General features: G+C 35.2%; 1 long non-coding RNA gene across 6 annotated transcripts in view; it reads left to right on the top strand.

The window, feature by feature from the left end:
* The window catches only part of LOC112668469 (uncharacterized), a 135,541-nt gene that overhangs the window by 95,964 nt on the left and 24,463 nt on the right, over positions 1-15,114 (top strand). The window contains exon 7 of one of the 6 annotated variants that reach the window (XR_007409365.1): positions 14,490-14,631. The exons of the other annotated variants lie outside the window; for them this stretch is intronic. This is a non-coding gene — a long non-coding RNA (uncharacterized LOC112668469). The remainder of the gene's footprint in view (positions 1-14,489; positions 14,632-15,114) is intronic. 6 annotated transcript variants of the gene reach the window in all.

The raw sequence follows: 15,114 nt of genomic DNA, 5'->3' as shown, positions 1-15,114 counted from the left end.
TAATATTAAATATAAGAACACATATAAATTAAAAGTAAAGAGATGAAGAGATACTATGCTAACACTAACGGGGAAAAAAAGAAGTAGCCATATTAATTTCAAGAGGAGCAAACTTCAGAGCAAGGAAAGTTATCAGAGATAAAGAGGAGCAATACATAATGATAAAAGGGTCAATTCTTCAAGAAGACATAGAAGTCTTCGATGGGCATGCACCTAACGACAGGGCATCATGACACATTAGGCAAAAAACGTTAGAGCCGCAAGGAGAAATATAGTTGGAGACATTTTTTTCCTTTCTGTAAAATAGGAATAATATTAGTGTCAATAGGACAGGTATGAGGATTCAATGAATTGACACATACAAAGCCCTTAGAATAGTGTCTGACACATTGTATGAACATGAAAAATCCTAGCTATTATCATTATTATTATTATTATTATTATTAATCTACCCAGAACCATTATTATTTTCTGTGTTTGACAAATAGATTACTATACTAATCTGTCACTTTTGCTTTTTTTTTCTGGAAACCTGGTAAAAAGGGAGGTGAAGAGAGAAGTACAGAGATTCATTTTAAATCACAGAGAGAAGCCATGTATTCTTCACTCTTATCCTCAACATGACCCCTACTGAACTGAAGGGAAAAAGCAAATGAAAATAAAATTTAAATTTAAAAATACTATGGTGAAAAAAAAAAATAAAAAATAAAAATACTATGGTGTAGTAGGGAAAGTGGCATGTGAATTCATAAAAAATTGGAAGCACTAAAGATACATTTAGAACAAAAAATGGGGGCCCCTGGGTGGCTCAGTCTGTTAAGCGTCTGCCTTCCACTCCAGTCATGATCCCAGGGGTCCTGGCTCTGTGGGGAGCCTGCTTCTTCCTCTCCCCCTGCCTACCACTCCCCCTGCTTGTGCTCACTCTCTCTCTTGCTCTCTGTCAAATAAATAAAATCTTTTTTTTTTAATTTAAAGATTTTATTTATTTGTTCATGAAAGACAGAGAGAGAGAGAGAAAGAGAGAGAGAGAGTGAGAGAGAGGCAGAGGGAGAAACAGGCTCCATGCAGGGAGCCCGACGGGGGACTGGATCTGTGGTCTCCAGGATCGTGCCCTGGGCTAAAGGCGGTGCTAAACCACTGAGCCACCCAGGCTGCCCTAAATAAAATCTTTTTAAAAAGAACAAAATATATATATATATATAAGAGAAGAGAGGAACAATATATATTTATAATAAAGGCTAGTAGGCAGTATTTTTTGGGTTGCTCTTGAAAGAAGTTTTTGTTGCATAGAAACTTCTGAAAAATCCTGGTCTAAAGGAACCCTGCTTTGTTGTTTTGTACTCTAATTCATGTGTACAAGGGTTCATTAGGTGTAGATGCCAGTGCCCTTATGATAAGAAAAGAAGGAGGAAGGAGCTAATCTTTATTGAGTACCTACTCAGTGGAAAAGATACCTAAATAAGTTTATAAAAATCCCTTGAATGGGGTGCCTGGGTGTATCAGTTGGTTAAGCATCTGCCTTTGGATCAAATCATGATCCTGGGGTCCCAGGATTGAGCCCACTTTGGGCTCCCTGCTCCGTGAGGAGCCTGCTTCTCCCTCTCCCTCTGCTCCTCCCTCTTCTTGTGCTTTCTCTCTCTCTCTCTCTTTCTGTCTCTGTGTGTCAAATAAATAAAATCTTTTTAAAAATTCCTCAAGCCAACAAGGTTGATTTTTTTTCATTTTACATATGAGGAAACTGAAGTGCAAAGAGATTTAAGTAAATTACTAAAGTTCACATAGCAAGTCAATTGCATATCTGGAATTCAAACCAACATTTGTCAGATTCCAAAGACTCTTTCTGATGCTCCCTTACTATCTAAGAGAGGAATCTGGAGCTCCTCTAGACAGTCAATATGTGATATAAAATTGTACTTCTTCATACACAACTAGCCTTAGAATATAAGTTTTGGTTCCTGATGCCTAGAAACTTTCATACTGGTCCAAGGTAATCTATATTCGTAACTCTTCGGGTATATGATGTTGACTCTCCTGAGGCAAGGCTTATCAGTATGCAGACTGGCATAGCAAAAAGAACCTGGAATTGGAATCAGATATTCCTGAGTTCCAAAATTAGTTTCATAATTTGATTGTCTATAACACTGGGCATTTCTTAGGTTGTCTAAGCTTTGCTGCCCCACTTTAATTCTCTTTTTTGATCTCCCTTCTTCCTAATCTCATTTGGGATATATAAGCTGCATCTGACTTCTTACCTCTGGTTCATCCCTTGTGTGTGTTAAATATTGCCACTATGATTATGTGCAACAGCCCTCATCCACACTGTGGCTTAAAGTTATTTATTTTCAGGAATCTCTAGGTTGTCTGGGTGTCTCTGCTTTTCTCTCCATTGACAGTGTTAATTTCATTTTTTTTTCATTATATTCACTCATCAACATACTGAAATCTGGCTTCTGCTCCCATCACTCTACTGATCATGGTCTCTCAAAAGTCATGTGGATTATTCCTTTCCTGAAACATTCTTCCTTTGTCGTACCTGAAATTACTCTCTTCCTAGACTCCTCTTATGTCACGGTATGCTTTTCCTCAGTTTCCTTCACTGAACTTTCTTCTTTGCCTGTTTTAAAATTTTATTTCCAAAAAAAAGATAAATAAATAAAAAATAAAATTTTATTTCCTAAGTGTCCATCGACTGATGAATGGATAAAAAAGATGTGGCATATATAGATAATGGAATATTACTCAGCCATTAAAAAAAGAATGAAATCTTGCCATTCTTGACAGCATAGATGAACCTAGAGCATGTTATGCTAAAGTGAAATAAGCCAGATAGAGAAAGACAAATACTGTATGATTTCACTTACATGTAGAATCTGAAAAACAAAACAAATGAACAAACCGTACCAACAATAATAACAACAAAGAGAGAAACAGACCCATAAATATAGAAAACAAACTGGTGGTTGCCAAAGGAGAGGAAGGTAGGAGGATGGGCAATATGGGTGAAGGGGATTAAGAGGTACAAACTTCCAATTATAAAGTAAGTCACAAGGATGAAGACTACAGCATAGACAATATAGTCAATAATACTGTAATAAACTTTTGTGGTGAGCATTTTATAGTATATATAATAGTTGAAGCAAAAATAAAATGTTTCCTAGAGGCTGTATCACAGTCCTCATCTTATTCATTATCTTTTCTACAAATTATCTAATCTGTTCACCAGGTTTTATCTATCTTTATCTTAGTTTAGGATCATTCTTCTAAATTCCAGGTGTCTCCAACTGAATATAATACAGATAACAGAAACCGAATCCAACCATTCTGAATTCACCACTTCTTATATAACACACACTGATTCTTACAGTTCGTAGAGGGTTAATGTTGCCAGTTTTTCTCACTCAGTCTTCCAAATAAGACCTGGCACTCATCCTTGTTCCCTCCTTTTTCATTTTTCCATTTCCAGCCAGTCACCAAGTTATATCAAAATAAAATCAAGCCTTCACTCCCCTGCCATAGTTTAGATGCTTGTCATTTCTGAGGGTTATTTTTGTTGTTATTTGTTGTTTTATTGTTTTGGACAGGAATTATTACAGTAGCTTCCCAAGGTCTCTCTTCATTTGGCTTTTAGGGGTAACGTGTTTATAATTAAGTGCCTACCACAATATTTGATACACATTAGATGTTCAGTGTGTGTTAGATCTCTCTCATCCTCAGAGCAAATGCATAGCAGTAGGCTGACCCAAAATGAACTCACCCTGTGACTTGATGACTTGTTGATTCACCTTTTGAGAAAAGGCTCATTCGGAAGTGAAAATTAGATTTGTTTCTGGCATCTTTAGTCTCCCATTTACTTTTTGGACCTTTGCTTGGATTTTGCTTGGATTTCAGAGTACTTACAGTTTTCCACTTCTCTTTACCAAGCCCTGTTCTTGAGATAGGATATGATTAACACCATGAGGATGATTAAGCTTAAGGAGTGTAGATCTTAAAATTTCTCATTATGGAAAAAAGTAGTGTGCAAGGTAATGAATGTGTTAACTGACCTTATTGTGGTGATCATTTTGCAATATACACATATAACAAATCATCACATTATACACCTTAAACTCATGCAATATTATATGTCAGTTATATCTCAAGAAAGCTGGAAAAAATCAATGCTGTGTATAGCAAGGTAATAAGTTATTAGTTTCAGTTGCCAGAGAACTTTCTTCATGGAAAAAGAAGTATATTGGGGCACCTGGGTGGCTCAGTCGGTTAAGTGTCTGCCTTCGGCTCAGGCCATGATCTCTGGGCTTTGGAATCAAGGCCCGGATCAGGCTTCCTGCTCAGTAGGATGTCGGCTTCTCTCTCTCTCTCTGCCCCTCCCCACTGCTCATTCTCTCTCTCTTTCAAATAAATGAATAAATATTTTTTAAAAAAAGGAAAAGAAGTACATTAAGCATGACTTCTTTCAGAAGGACTAGTGTTTTAAAAGGTTCCAAAGCCTTAAACTAAAGGAGAAATTCTCTAATAGAAGAATTTGAGGGGGCAGCCCTGGTGGCTCAGTGGTTTAGCGCCACCTTCAGCCAAGGGCCTGGTCCTGAAGACCAGGGATCAAGTCCCGCGTCAGGCTCCCTGCATGGAGCCTGCTTCTCCCTCTGCCTGTGTCTCTGCCTCTCTCTCTCTCTCTGTGTCTATCATGAATAAATAAATAAAATTTAAAAAAAAGAGAAGAATTTGAGGACTTAGTAATTGGTAAATGAAATTGTTTGTGGATTATGTTGGGAGTGCCCTAAAATCGTAGCCATCTCTGTGGCCTGCTCCCATTCTCAGGCTAGCTCTGTACCTTGTTGAAAATTACTGCTATAGGGACGCCTGGGTGGCTCAGTGGTTGAGCATCTGCCTTCAGCTCAGGGCATGATCCAGAAGTCCTGGGATCAAGTCCCACATTGGACTCTTTGCCGGGAGCCTGCTTCTCCCTCTGCCTATGTCTCTGCCTCTCTCTGTGTCTCTCATGAATAAATAAATAAAATATTTTTTAAAAGTTACTGCTATAAACAGTGATTATTTAACAGTCTGCTCTCCTGTTTGGAGAGCAAAGTAGATTGCAATGGTAGCTCAAGTGCCTTCTGCCATCAGGTTCAGATAGAGTTCAGTTTCCTCCAGTGGATCCCAAATTGTTATTTTAATTAGCCAATTAATACCCATATTGTTGTTGGTGGATTACAATAAAATATCTTATTGACTGAATAATTTTCAAAACAAATTGGAAGGTGAAGATGAATTTGATTGCAAATCTAGACTATATTTGAATTAATTTGTAAAATAATAGCATACAGCAACATCAATTCTGAATATCTAATCATGAAATTCAATGACCTTGAACAAAGATGATGTTGGAAAAATTAGGTTACCTGAAGGAATAATAATGACTAGTGGGTAAAATTTATATGCTGCTAATTTGGGCTACTGCTTTAAAATTTGAAATGGCAGCAAATAGCATTGTTATCTTCATTTTGTTTTCTCAAATAAAAGAATGAGAAGCCAGATTGATTTATGAAGCATGCTGAAATCATTGCTAACAGGCTGCTTGTATTGTTTTCTTAAAATTCAAAAGAAAAGATCTCCCTTATAATGAAACATATTTAAAAGTGAATTTGTACTGTGGTTTGTTCTGTCTGCTTTTTTCCATCAAATTTTCATGAAAGCCTCTTCTCTGGTTTCATCCTTGGCCTCTTCTTGTTGGCAGAGGTGGAGGAGAATCTTTGTTTGCTTTTCGTTTTGTTTCAAGTTTTTATTTAAATTCCAGTTCGTTGACATACAGTGTAATAATAGTTTTAGGTGTACAGTATAGTGATTCAACACATCCACACATCACCAGTGCTCAGCACGACACATGCCCACCTTATTCCCCATCACTCATTTAACCCATCCCCTGCCCACCTCCCCTCCAGCAATCCTCAGTTTGTTCTCTATAGTTAAGAGCTTGTTTTCTGGTTTGCCTCTCTCGTCCCCCCCCCCCCCATGTTTCTTAAATTCCACATATGAGTGAAATCATAGGGTATTTGTTTTTCTCTGACTGACTTATTTCCCTAGCATAATACTGTCCATCTCCATCCACCTCATTGCAAATGGCAAGATTTCATTATTCTTTTTCATGGCTGAATAATATTTCAAAACACACACACACACCATCTTCTTATTCATCAGTCGATGGATATTTGGGCTCTTCCCATAATTTGGCTATTGTTAATAATGCTGTTACAAACATCAGGGTGGATGTGTCCCTTCAAATCACGTTTTTGTATCTTTTAGGTAAATACCTAATAGTGCAATTCTTGGATTATAGGGTAGTTTGAACACAGATACAAAGCTTCTCTTTGAGGATTCATTTTGAGTCAATCTTTACATAAGTAAACCAGTTTGATTATCTCAAAATGATAACTTATTCAGCCAGAGGCAGAGTTAAAATTAGGTAACTAAGTTTGATCACCCACTTCAAATATTTTTTTATGTAAATTTCTCTTTTTCTTTTCTGAGATTCTAAAAAAAACACATATCATAAGGCTTGATATTGACCCTAACTCATATGTCTGCTTAATCTTTTTTCAGCTTTTTTTCTTTTCTCTGCTTTAGCTTGTATAGTTTCTACTGCTATGCCTTCTATTTTACTGATCTTTATTTCTGCAGTTTCTAATTCATTATTAATACCATTAGTGTACTTTTAACTTCATATATTGTTTTTCATATCTGGAAGTTCCATTTGGCTTTTATTTATAGTTTTAATATGTCTCCACAACTCTCAAAATCATAGGACTACCTATATAATCTAACATTTAAGTTTCACCATTAGTTACAAATTGTTTTGTACTCTGAGTTTTGTATTCATTTTTGAGTTTTAATCTTAGTAAGCAGTTTACCAAGAGAGCCTCATTAGATCTCCCAGGTTAGTTCGTACCCTTCCTAACTTGTATTTTTCCTTCATAGCACTCATCAATGTTGTAATAATATACATTTGGGTGTAATTTAATTAATGTCTCTCTTGTTTAGTAGACTATATGAACATGTTCTTTTTGATTAGTCATATATCTTCATCACTTAGGCTATTGTAGTGCCTGGCATATTGTTTGCATTTAAATATTTCAATAATGCTTCCATGAAACGAAAGACTTAGAATGTATATTAGAAATATTGTCCATTTGAAGCCTTCAGATTAAAAAAAAGAAGCTCCAGAACTAATGGTGTATAACCTCACATATAATAATCAGGACCATCATGAACCGTTTTTGTAACTTTTCAGAGCTTGAAAATTATAATTCGTAAAAGTATTACAAGGAATATCTCTAACTTATTTATCTTATTTTGTTGTTTGTGAAATACATTCCTCTCAATTAAAAGAAACAGCCTTAACATACTGTATAATGTGTTAATAATCATACTTTCAAGTAATATTTGAAGAACATGCAGAATCTTAATTCTCTCTCATTTTAAACTGGGAAAAATATAACTTCCTTCTCAGGAAATCAATAAAGGTATTGTGCCAACTAATTAGTTTGTGTTTTAGTTGACCAGGCCAAAGTTTAGACTTTAGGAATTGCCAGTAAAGCCATTTGTATAATGATGCCAATGTCATTACTACCACCCTGCCAGTACTGCCATTTACTGAATATCTGTTGATGATCGAGTCAGTAATGTATCTCTATATATCTTGAATCATTAAAACATCCCTACCTGATTGGTATTATCTTCATTTTTGTAGTTACAGAAAATGAGCCTTCATGTGGCTAGTTACTTGCCCAAGATAACACAGCTGGGAAGTGCCCAAGTTGGTGTTTAAATCCATGACCAAGAATCACAAAGATTGGCTTTTATTTTATTCTGTTAACATGTCCATAATATAAAATGTGTCATTTTAACTGTTTTATAGTGTATAGTTCAGTGGATACCTAGTACATTTAGAATGTTGTACAACTATCACTACTATTTAGTTCCAGAACATTACCATCACCTCAAAATAAAACTCGATTCTCATTTAGCAGTCACTTCTCATTCCCTCTCAATTGGTTTTTGAGCATTGACTATGGACTCTGCAATTCTGCTAAAACTGTTTATTAGCTCTAAAATTTTGTGAATGAATTTTAAAGGATTATCTGCCTATGATCATGTCATCTATGAACAGAGCTAGTTTGACTTCTTCCTTTCCAGTTTGGCTGACTTTCTGTTTCTTGCCTAACTTCTCTGGCTAGAATCATCTATACAGTGTTGAGCAGCACTGGTGAAAGTCAGCATCCTTGTATTGTACTGATGTTAGGGGGAACACTTTTCAGTCTTTCACTCTTGAGTCTGACAGTATAGGTGAGTTCTCCACCATCCCTTTATCATGGTGAGGAAGTTCCCTTTTATTCATAATTTTCCAAGTATTTGTATTATGAAAGAACGCTCAATTTGGTCAAATGCTTTCTTTGCATCAGTTGAAATGACCATGCATTTTTTCATATATTCAACTGATATGGCTTATTAAATTGAATGACTTTTTTTCTACTTTGAAATACGTCACTTTCATCCTCACAATAAATCCTGGCTTGGCATGTTATATAACCCTTTTGACATGCTGCTGGATTTGGTTTGCCAGTATTTTATTGAGGAAATTTGTATCTATATTCATATGGGATATTGGCTTCTAGTGGTTTGTATTTGTTTTTACTATGATGTGTTTGTCTGGCTTTAGTATGAGGGTAATGATGGCTTCACAGAATGTGGAAGACTGAAGGCCTAAGAGTGGGAACCCATGAAAGATCTGAGACCTAAAACACAAAGTCCAAGGCTTGAGATAAAAATCTTAGCTTAAAGATCTGAGATCCAAGGATGGAAGGTCCTAGACACCCATAAAGACCTAGGACTCCAGCCACTCTAGATGCACAGAAGGCCCAGGAGAGAAAGATATCTCAAGGCTAAATTAGGTGGGAAGCTGAAAGCCCGTGACCCAGAATCCAGGAAAGATAGAAGCTCTAAGACCAAAGGACATCCCAAGTTGAGAATATTAAGTCCCAGATTTTTTTCTTTTGCTGTCCTCCCTGGACATTTTCAGTTCTTCCTTTCCAGTTCTCATGTTTCCATTTAAGCCCACTTGTTTTGAGATGCCCTTTTTGATGGTGCTATTACCCTAAGGAAACATATTCATTAGGTTGGCAATATTATACTTGGGCCGGGCTTAAGCCAATTTTGATCACAATTTTGAGCCATTTATTGAGTGTTTGTTTTTTGAATTTCCATTTCTCTTCACCTCCACCCCACTTGAGGGAGACATACAGGTAACATTGTATTTCAGTCTTCCCTTTTTCCTTAAGAGCTCCATCTGATGAGAAAAAGAAAGCATCAGGCTGCTGAGGAGGGAGGGGCGGAGTAATAAGCTATCTAGAGAAGATGTGAAGAGATGCAGGCCAGTAAGAATTAGACAAGAAATACCCAGATGTGCAGCCTGTTGAGAAGCACCAGCCAGCAACACCTTACTTCTGTGAGCTTGGTTCTGGCATCCTCAGACTATCACTACTGATAAGAATAAGAAAGCAATTCTATCATCATCTGATTTTTATGGCATAATGAAATTGTGAACACATCCATTTTTAAAGCAAATGACTTCGTCTCTACCCTTCTACCTAAAAGGAAATCTCTACCAAATGCTCTGATGGGAAGATACACTTTGACTTGTGAAATGATGTGAAATGCAGAATCTTTGAGCTGTGAGTGTTTTGAAGATTAAAAAATCTTGCTCAGTATGGGTGACCACCAAAAGCAATCTGCAGCCATCTACATGTCACAACTGAGACAAATTGGAGAATGTGTTGTCTAATGTCAAATAAAATGTACTGTTTTGGAAGAAAATAGGATGAGTTAGGAAGTATTCATTTCTACCTTTTGGGGAAGAGTTTGAGAAATATTGGTGTTAATACTTGGAAATTTTATAGAATACTCGTTAGTAAAGCCATCTGGTCCTGGCCTTTTCTTGTGTGCTGTTTAACAGCTGATTCAATCTGTATATATTACACATCTACACATTTTCTTTTTCTTCTTGAGTCAATTTTGGTAAGTTGTGTGTTCTTAGGATTTTGAGTCTTCCCTCTTTTTCTCTTAGACAGTCTTGATAATGATTTGTCAATTTTGTTAATCTTTTCCATGAACAAACTTTTGGTGCAATTAATTCTGTCTATTGTGTTTCTATTCTTTATCCCATTAATCTCTGCTCTGATCTTTATTATTTTCTTCCTTCTGCAATTTTTTGCTTTAGTTTGCTCTTCCTTTTTTAGTCTCTTCAGGAGTAAAGTTAGGTTGCATCTATGCATTTATAGCTATAAGCTTGCCTTTGAGCACTGCTTTCTTTGCATCCCATTAATGATGGTATATTGGGTTTTCACTTTCATTTGTCTCAAAATATCTTAGTTTCTCTTGTGATTTCTTCCTTGACCCATTGGTTATTTAAGAATGTGTTGTCTAATTTCTATATATTCCCGGAATTTTTCAGTTTTCCATCTGCTATTGAGAGGATGGTTTGCATGATTTCAATCTTTTAAAATGTATTTGGACTTTAAAACCTAAAACAGTCTATCCTGAAGAATGTTCTGTGTGCACTTGAGAAAAATGTGTGTTTCATTCTTGTTGGATGGAATACTCTGTATATTTTTGTTAAGGATAATTGGTTTATTGTGTTGTTCAAGTCCTCTATTTCCTTACTGATCTTCTGTTAGTTGTTCTGTCCACTATTGAAAATAGAGTACTGAAATCTCCACATATTATTGTACAACTTTCTAATCTCTTCAATTCTATCATTCTTGTCTCATATATTTGGGGCTTTGTTGTCACATGTGTATATATTTATAACTGGTATGTCTTAATGGATTGATCCTTTTATCAATATGTAATGCCCTCCTTTGTCTCTTGTAACAATTTTTGACTTAAATTTCATTTTGTCTGATATTAATATGACCATCTCATCTCTCTTTTGTTTACTATATGCATATGATATAATTTTTATCTCTTTTACGTTCATCCTATTTGTGTCTTTCAGTTTAAATTGAGTATCATATAGTCGGCCTGTAGGTAGATATTTTTGCATTCATTCTGCCAATCTCTATTCTTTAATTGGGAAATGAATCATGTCTGCATTTAAAATAATTACTAGTAAGGAAAGACATACTTCTGCCACTTTGTTCTTTGTTTTCTTTTTTTTTTTTATGTTCTTTGTTTTCTATACATCTTATATATTTTTGTTCCTCGATTCCCCCATTGCAGCCTTCATTTGTGTTTAACTGATTTTCATAGTGTAGTATTTTTATTATCTTCCCAAGTATATTAAAAGATGCTCAATATCACTAATTATCGAGGAAACGCTAATCATCTCTTTACACCTATTAGGACTACATTCAAAAAGTCAAAGATGATAAGTGTTGACGAGGATGTGGAGAAAAGAGAGCCCTTGTGCATTGTTGGTGGGAGTGTAAATTGGTACAGCCATTATAGAAAATAATATGACGGTTCTGCAAAAAATTTAAAATAGAACTACCATTCGATCCAGCAACCCACTTCTTGGTATATATCCAAAGGAAATAAAATCACTATCTCAAAGAGATATCTGCACTCCCATGCTTATTGTAGTGTTATTCCCAGTTACCAAGACCAGAAACAACTTAAGTTTCTGTAGACAGATGAATGGATAAAGAAAATGTGGTATAGATATAAATGGGATATTATTTAGTCATTAAAAAAAGTAAATTCTGCCATTTGCAACAACACAGATGAATCTGGAGAACATTATGCCAAGTGAAATAAGCCAGACACAGAAAGACAAATATTGTGTGATCTCACTTCTGTGTGGAATGTAAATAAAATAAAATAAAATAAAATAAAATAAAATAAAATAAAATAAAGCTGAATTCATAGTAACAGAGAATAGAATGGTAGTTACCAGAAGCTAGGTGTTGGTGGAAAAGGGAGTATTTTTTTAAAAGTAGAATAGTGGTTGCTGGGGACCAGAGGGAGAAAGTCATAGGGAGCTATTGTCTTAGAGGTTCAGAGTTTCAGTTTTGCAAAATGAAAAGAGTTCTGGAGGTGGATGGTGGTGAAGGTTGCATGGCGATATGGTTGCACTTAATATCACTGAACTGTAAACCTAAAACTGGTTAAGATGTGCATTTTATCACAATAAAAGATCTTAAAAAGAAACATTTTCCATTTATCCAGTTTGTCACATTTTTTGCCCTAAAATTATTCCTAGTATTTCCTATCATCTCTTTATTTTTAAAAATTTTTTATTTAAATTCAATTTATCAACATATAGTATAACACCCAGTGCTCATCCCATCAAGTGCTCTCATTCCTTAGTGCCCATCACACAGTCACCCCATCCTCCCACCCTCTTCCCCTTCTGCAACCCTTTGTTCATTTCCCAGAGTCATGTCTTGTCTTCCTCTCTAATTATTCCCTACTCAGTTTCCCTCCTTTCCTTTGGAGTCCCTTTCACTACTATTTCTTATATATAAGTGAAGCCAAAAATTGATTGTCCTCTGATTGACTTATTTCACTAAACATAATGCCCTCCAGTTCCATCCACGTCAAAGCAAATGGTGAGTATTCATCCTTTCTGGTGGCTGAGTAACATCCCATTGTATATACATAGACCACATCTTCTTTGTCCATTCATCTGTTGAAGAACATCGAGGTTCCATCCACAGTCTGGCTATTGTGGACATTGCTGCTATGAACATTGGGGTGCAGGTGTCCCGGCATTTCATTGCATCTATATCTTGGGGTAAATCCCCAGCAGTGCAATTGCTGGGTCATGGGGTAGCTCTGTTTTTAACTTCTTGAGGAAACTCCACACTGTTTTCCAGAGTGGCTGTACCAGTGTGCATTCCTATCATCTCTTGAATTTTGTAGAACTTATAATCATGGCCACTTTTGTTCTTGATATTGGTAATTTGTGTTTTCTTTCTTTATCTTTTTCAGTCCAGCAAGAGGTTTATTATTTTATTTTCAAAAAAAAAACAGATTTTGATGTCATCAATTTTTTATATTTTCAATTAATATTTAATTGATTTTGTTTTTTTTTCTATGATTTCTTTCTATCATTTTACTTTGGCTTGAACTTCCTCTTCCTAATTAAAAAAATTTTAGTTGGCAACTCCAATCACTGATATTAAATCTTCTTTATTTTCCAATATAATTATTGGAAGCTATAATTTTCCCTCTAAGCACTACTTTAATTCTACCCCACAAAGGTTAACATAATGTATTTTTATTGTTACTCCTTCAAAATAGTGTCTAAATTCTCTTGGGATATTTTCTTTGTTTCTTGTACTATTTAGAACTGCATTGTCTATTTTCCAAATATTTGGTTTTCTTCTAATCATTATCATTGATTTCTAATATAATTTATTAGTGCTAAGAGAACAGATTCTGTATTATTTCAATCCTTTTAAAGTTATTTAGACTTGTTTTATAACCAATCATATGGTCTATTCTGGTTAGCATAACATATGCCTTTGAAAGGAATATGTTATTTTGCCATTGTTGGTCACAGTGTTCTGTAAATATCAATGAAGTCACTGTCATTAAAAATGTTGTACAGAACTTTTAACTCATTACTTTTTTGCTGTTTATTTAGTTGTTCTAAATTCCAGGAGATGAATGTGTTGAAACATCCAACCATGAATGCAGAATTGTCTATGTTTTACTAATATCTGTCAATTTTTCCTTCACAATTTTTGAAACTCTGTTAATATACACAGTCATCTATTATAATTATATATTTCTAACAGATAGACACTTATTATTATGAAATATTTTTATTTCTAGTACTACTTTTTATTTGAAATCTATTGTATCTGGTATTAATGTAGCCACTCCCTAATTCTAATCCTTATTCTTTGCATAGTGTATCTTTTCCCATCCATTTATTTTCTTTTTTCCCCATCCATTTAACTTTCATTCTATATTTGTCCTTACATGTAAAATGTGTCTTTTTTAGAAAGTATGTAAATGTGTCTTTTAAGGAAATCTCTTATCCCACTTTTTCTTTTAATTGAGGTGTTTAATCTATGAATATTTATTATAATTGTTGATATTGGTGAATGGTATAGGCTAAATTATGTCCCCTCAAAATTCATATGTTGAATTCCTAACACCTGGTACCTCAGAATGTGACTGTATTTGGAGATAGGGTCTTCTTAGAGATAACTAAGTTAAAATGAGGTCATTAGGGTGGGTTCTAATCTAATCTGACTGATATCCTTAGAAGAAAGGGAAATTAGGGGGCACCTGGGTGGTTCAGTCAGTTGAGCATCCGACTTTTGGTTTTGGCTCAGGTCGTGATCTCATGGGTTGTGAGATTGAACCCCTCATGGGACTCTGTGCTCAGTGGGGAGTCTGCTTAAAGATTCTCTCCCTCTACCCCTACCCCTGCGTACATGCTGTCTCTCTAAGTAAATAAATAAATCTTTTTTTAAAAAAAAAAGGAGAAATGAGGACACAGGCATGTACAAAGGGAAGGCCACATGAAGACCAAGGAAGAATATGCCATTTGCAAGTAAAGGAGAGAAACCTGAGAAGAAACAACCCTGCTGGCATCTTGATCACAGACTTCTAGTCTCCAGAAGAGTGAGAAAATACATTTCTGTTGTTTTAGCTACTGAGTCTGCGCTAATGGCAGCCTTAGCAAACTAATACAGTGCGTTTGAATCTACCCATTTATTCTCTCTCTCTCTCTCTTTTTTTTTTTTTTTTTTTGGTGTTCTTTGATTTCTTGTCCTTCAGTTACTCCTTCCCTGCCTTTTAATCAGATTAACCATATTTTCAGGATTGTATTTTACTATTCTTATTGGGTTGTTAGCTAGACTTCTTTGGATATTTTTAGATTCTTCTGGTAATTTCAGTATACATCCTTCACTTTTCACAGTTCATTTTCAGTTAATATTGTACCACTTTACATAAAATATAGAAACTTTCCAACAATCCAGGGCCACATACACCTACTACTTCCTTTATTCTAAAGTTGTTTTGTGTATTAAATCTACTTACATGAAACACCACAAGGCAATGTTATATATTTTCCTTTCAATCGTTATATATATCACAAAGAAT

The sequence above is a fragment of the Canis lupus genome, chromosome X, assembly GCF_003254725.2.
Source record: "Canis lupus dingo isolate Sandy chromosome X, ASM325472v2, whole genome shotgun sequence".
NCBI classification, from domain to species: Eukaryota; Metazoa; Chordata; class Mammalia; order Carnivora; family Canidae; genus Canis; species Canis lupus.
The sequence above is the reverse complement of the archived record's forward strand: the minus strand, read 5'-3'. Positions and strand labels throughout refer to the sequence as shown.